This window comes from Impatiens glandulifera, chromosome 1 (genome assembly GCF_907164915.1).
Source record: "Impatiens glandulifera chromosome 1, dImpGla2.1, whole genome shotgun sequence".
NCBI lineage: Eukaryota > Viridiplantae > Streptophyta > Magnoliopsida > Ericales > Balsaminaceae > Impatiens > Impatiens glandulifera.
Window position 1 is genome coordinate 122392211 of NC_061862.1, and position 6000 is coordinate 122398210.

Sequence of the window (6000 nt, forward strand, 5' to 3'; positions counted from 1 at the left end):
TCAAACTTCTAAACCAAAAGACTTTGAAAACAAAATGGTTGAGCTCTCATCTGAGAATGAGAAGCTCAAGGAAAATATTCAAACTCTTTCATTTGAGAACCAATGTTTGACATACGTGGTCAGCTCCTGGACGAGGTCTAAAGACGTAGTCAGACATCGGATTAGTCTACTGAGGCCTATCGGATGCAAATCTAGTTTAGGATTTAACAATGCCAGCCCAGACAAATCTTGTAAAAAGTTAAATCCGACGAAAGACAAGCTTAAGACAATAAACTTTGTCAAAGGAAGTTTAACTGATATAGGAGGTGATCCAAGCTGTGAGGATCTAACCTTAAATGATGAGATTATTTATGTGAAGCCAATTGAAAGCTGGCTGAAGCCCAAGAAGGGGGAAACCAACAAGTATGGAAAACCAAAACATGACAAAAGGTCAAGGAATTTTAAACAAAAACTATCCTCTAAGGTTAATGCAACAGCTACTAGCAGGAAGACGTCTGCTAAGCCTAAATCATACGCACTACTCACAACACAACATGGGAAGTCCATCAAGATAATTCAAATATGGATTCTCAAGGGACTGATAAATCGTGGACCCAATTGAATGTGGGTACCAAAAAGCTGTAAATATGTTTCTTTGTAGGGACAACATGTCCGTTATTTTGAGGAATCGGTTTGGTATCTCGATAGTGGCTGTTCCAGACATATGACCAGAGATAGACGGCTGCTGACCAAAGTGGCGAAGTACACTAGAACCAAAATCACTTTTGGTGACAAAAATAAGGGTGAGACCGTGGGTAAATGTAAGATTATCCATGGTAACTTCACCATCAACAACGTGCTACTAGTTAAAAACTTGTGCTATAACATGCTCAATATCCGCCAGATGTGTGACAATGGCTATACTGTTGATTTTCAAAAATATTCCTTCATAGTTAAGGATTAGTAGGGTAATACCATGCTGACCGAAGTAGAGTAGGAAATTCTTACAAAATGAATTGGAAAAACAAGACGTCTAATCCTTTATGCATGGTAGCAAAAAATGATCAAAATTGTCTATGGCATAAAAGATTAAACCACATGAATTTTAAAACCTTTAACAACATTTGTTCAAATGATTTAGTTTCCGGTATGCCAAAATTAAGGTTTTCAAAAGACAAGGTAGGGACCTGCCTGCTAGTTGGGAAAACATGTTAGATCAACTTTTAAAAGTAAAGGGAATTCTCAATCCAACCGATGCTTGAAACTATTGCACATGGACCTCTTTGGTCCAATTCCAGTAAACAACTTTAGAGGAAAGAGATACACCCTTGTCATGATTGATTATTTTTCAAGATTTACTTGGGTTATATTTTTACCTTCTAAGGATCAGACTGTTGAGAATTTGATTAAGATCTTTAGAAGACTTCAAAATGAAAATTTTTTAAGCATCATTTAAATTAGAAGTGACCGGGGAATCGAGTTCACCAGTAAACGTCTGTCTTCTTATCATGAGGAGTCTGGTATTAGACACGAGTTGTCTAGTGCCCGAACTCCATAACAAAATGGTGTTGTAGAGAGGAGAGTTAGAACACTGAAGGAAGCAACGAGATCTATGCTATCCGACTCCGGTGTGTCTCAAAGACTTTGGGCAGAGGCCATAAACACAACCTGCTACACTCAAAACCCGTCAATGATTAATAAACGCTTTAACAAAACACCTTATTAAATCTTTTATGGAAGAATCCCTAAAGTTTCATGTTTTCAAATATTTAGGTGTAAGTGTTTTATTCACAACAATGGTAAAACTCATTTGGCTGCATTTGATGCTAAGGTAGATTCTGGAATCATGTTAGAATATTTTTCAGTGAGTAAAACTTATAGAGTTTATAATAATCAAACTTTAACTGTTGAAGAATCCTATCATATTGTCTTTGATGAATCTGTTGAAAGTAATTCTAACAAGTTCATTTAAATTGCTAACAGATTAGAAGCGACAAGTCTTGAATCTAATAGTGATGATGAAGCTCCGGTCAACGTAATTTACTTGTCTAATCAGATGGTTGATTCGGTTGATATTCAACCAGACGTCCAAACTACAAGTCAGTAGATGGCTTACAGTTTGGACGTCGCGAGACCGTCTGACCTTGTAGGACCATGCTTCAAACGGAACATAAATCATCCATCTGAATTAATAATTGGTAATCCTAATTCTCCTCTTAGGACCAGACACCAATTATTGGATGAAATGGCAAACTCCGCCTTTATTTCTCAAATTGAGCCAAAGAAGATCAATGAAACATTGATTGATCCAGATTAGATAAATTCCATGCAAGAGGAATTGAGTCAATTTGAAAGAAATAAAATGTGACATCTAACTCAAAGACCGACTGATCAATCGGTTATTGGAACTAGATAGGTTTTTCGAAACAAGCTTTGTGAAGATGGCTTGGTTGTGAGAAATAAAGCCTGATTGGTAGCTCAAGGCTATAAACAGGAGGAAGTAATTAAGTTTGAGGAGTCATTCGCCCCTGTTTCTAGACTTGAAACAATCAGAATCTTCTTAGCTTATGCATCTTTCAAAATTTTTAAGGTTTATCAAATGGATGTGAAAAGTGCATTTCTAAATAGAATTTTAAATAAGGATGTGTATGTTGAACAACCTCCTGGCTTTCAAGATCACTCCTTACCTAATCATATTTTTAAACTTGACATATCTTTATATGGTCTTAAACAAGCTCCTAGAGCTTGGTATGATATTTTAACAAAGTTTTTATTTGATCATGATTTTACAATTGGCACAATAGACAAAATTTTGTTTAAATTTGTTAAAAATTTTCATATATTGCTTGTTTAAATCTATGTTGATGATATCATTTTTGGGTCAACTAACCCCGCATTGTGTAAGAAATTCTCTAAGCTGATGCAGGATAAATTTGAGTTGAGTATGATGGGAGAATTAATATTCTTCTTTGGTCTTCAAGTTTGCCAACTTGAAGATGACATATTCATCAACCATGCCAAGTACACTAGGGAGCTTCAAAGAAGTTCAGAAGGGAAAGCTGCTCGACTGCAACTACTCCAATGAATTCTTCCAGCAAGCTCGACAAGGATGAAGATGTCTAGAGTGTCGATATTACTGCATATAGAGGGATCATCGGTTCACTGTTAAACCTAACAGCTAGCCGACCAAACATCTTATTTACTGTCGGCGTCTGCGGAAGATTTTAGACTAACCTTATACAATCTCACTATATTACTGCTAAGCATATTTTAAAGTATTTAAAGGGAACTTAAAATGTGGGATTGTGTTATCCGAAGAATTCTAGTTTTAATTTAATTAGCTATTTTGATGTAGATTATGCAGGTTACAAGATAAATCGGAAGAGCATCAGTGGGACTTGCCAGTTCCTTGGTGATCATCTGATTTCTTGGTTTAACAAGAAGCAGACGTCTGTCGCCATGTCTATAGTAGAGGCCAAGTACCTTGCTGTAGGTAGTTGCTGCTATCAACTCTTGTGGGTTCGACAACAGCTAAGAGACTACGACATTGAGGCGGACGAGTCGCCGATTTTCTGCGACAACACTAGTGCCATAACAATCTCATACAACCCGGTGTTGCACTCTCGAACGAAGCATATCGACATCCAACACCATTTCATCCGAGAGCATGTTAGTTAGAAGCATATTTGACTTGAATATGTTCCAACATATCAGCAAGTGGAAGATGTGTTCACGAAGCCACTCTCCGAGACTAAGTTTTCTTACTTTAGAAATGTTTTGGGTCTTATAGATCTAAATTAATTTAATTTAATTAAACATACACAAATTGAGGGAGAAATGTGTTGATTAAAGTGGTTGGACAAACGTATGTAGACGAATGTTTTAAATCGGACTGATCAGATCAATCGTCTAAGGAAATCATGTATTTAGACGAGTTGTGCTTAAGCAACTTGCAATTTAAGTTTGGTTAGATGTCTAAATGTGAGGCAGACATCTAAGGCGTCTGTAGACGTGCATGATCAGACGCCGTCCAAACTTATGCTAATCGTCTGTAGACGTGCGTGATTATATGCTGTCCAGACTTATGCTAAGCGTCTATAGATGTGAGTGATTAGACGCCGTCCAGACTTATGATAAGCTTTTGTAGACGTGCGTGATCAGACACCATCCAGACTTATGCTAAGCGTCTGTAGACATGTATGATCAGGCGTCGTCCAAACTTATGCTAAGCGTCTGTAGACAAGCGTGATCAGACGCCGTCCGAACATACGTCTATCCAGCTTAGACTCAAGGCACGCAGATAGCTCATACGATATCTTTAAATGTCTCATCTCTGGACGTGTAGGACAACTGTCTATGTCTAATGAGCTGTCCATGAAACTTTCCCGCCCAGAAATTGAATAGTCACATTTCTAAAATATCGAATAACATGAAGATATGTGTTTATCAATATTAAAAATGTGACTAATATATCTGATGGTTAAACACTTCACGCCTCTTAAATTAATGATGGCTTTTATGATACTTTTAATGACGTCTTTTTAAATGATCATTTTATTGAGAAAGCACTTTAATATAATGACAGTTTATATTTTAATTATGACTCTTTAGGACAAGCGACTTTTCAAATTCTATTTAAGGGTGCCTTGCACGCCAAAAATGTTTTTACGCTACTTGAGATATTTCTGAAAAACCCTAGATTTTTCTCTACCTTCTCTCTAAAGAAAACATAATCTTCTTCGTTGTCTCTTCTTCAAACTCTAAGATGTCTACTAAGAAGGTTATTCCATTTTCTCACAACACAATGCAGGTAGATTTCGAATCAATCTACAACTAAGAACAACCGGAAATCGTTGATATGTTCAAAACGCTGGAGGCGTCCGGTTTGAGAAAGTTCCTCGACGGTCCTTTCATTCTCCATGAAAAGGAAGTCCGAGAGTTCTTCAGTTCTGGGAAGATCGTTGAAGATTCTATCGAGGCACAATGAAGGACGTCCATATCTCGATTTCCGAAACCTTATTCTCCGAGTTCTTTGAACTGTGATAAGTAAAAATAGTTAATTAAGTTGTAGTATTAATTAACTATTTAAATATGCTAATCAACTTAAGAAATCAGTTAATAATTGTAAAACTACTAGGTTTGAATATTTATTCTAAATAATAAAAAAAGGACAAATTGATAAGTAAAAATAGTTAATTAAGTAGTAGTATTAATTAACTATTTAAAATAAGAAACTAAGTGTGACAAATAATAATGTACAGGTTCTTAAAATATCGACTTTCGAAAGTTTGGTTCTCAGAACTTCGGCTTTTAGAAGATATCGACTTTCGAAAGTTAGGTTCTCAAAATTTCGGATTTCGGAAGATATCAGTTTTCATATGTTATCATCTTTCGGAACTTTGGTTCTCAGAACTTTGGCTTTTGGAAGTTCGATTCTCAAAATTTCGGCTTTTAGAAGATATCGGCTTTCGGAAGTTCGGTTCTCAGAACTTCGGCTTTTAGATGATATCGGCTTTGGGAAGTTTGGTTCTCAGAACTTCGGATTTCGGAAGATATCGGTTTTAAGATATTTTTGGCTTTCAGAACTTCGGTTCTTGGAAAAGTTCGATTCTCAGAACTTCGGCGTTCATAAAATATCGATTCTCAGAACTTTGGTTCTCAAGAGCTCGGCTCTCGGAACCTCGGCTCTCAGAAGTTCGGCTTTCAGAAAATATCGGTTCTCAGAACTTCGATTCTCAAGAGCTCGACTCTTGGAACCTCGGCTTTTAGAAGTTCGGATTTCAGGATCGGTTTTCGGAAGACTTCAGATTTTGGATCCAACTTTCCAAATATCGACTCTCTACAAGTGAATCCGGCACTCTACATTTCAACACACCATGAAGCATATTTGACATTACCTTCACTACTTCCCAAAATACAATCACCTTTCTGGTAGCAGCATAAATCAACTTTACACTACATCAGAGCTTTATTTCCATTTTAGTGCAAGTATGAGGAAAACCTTTTTATAGTAGATGTCTG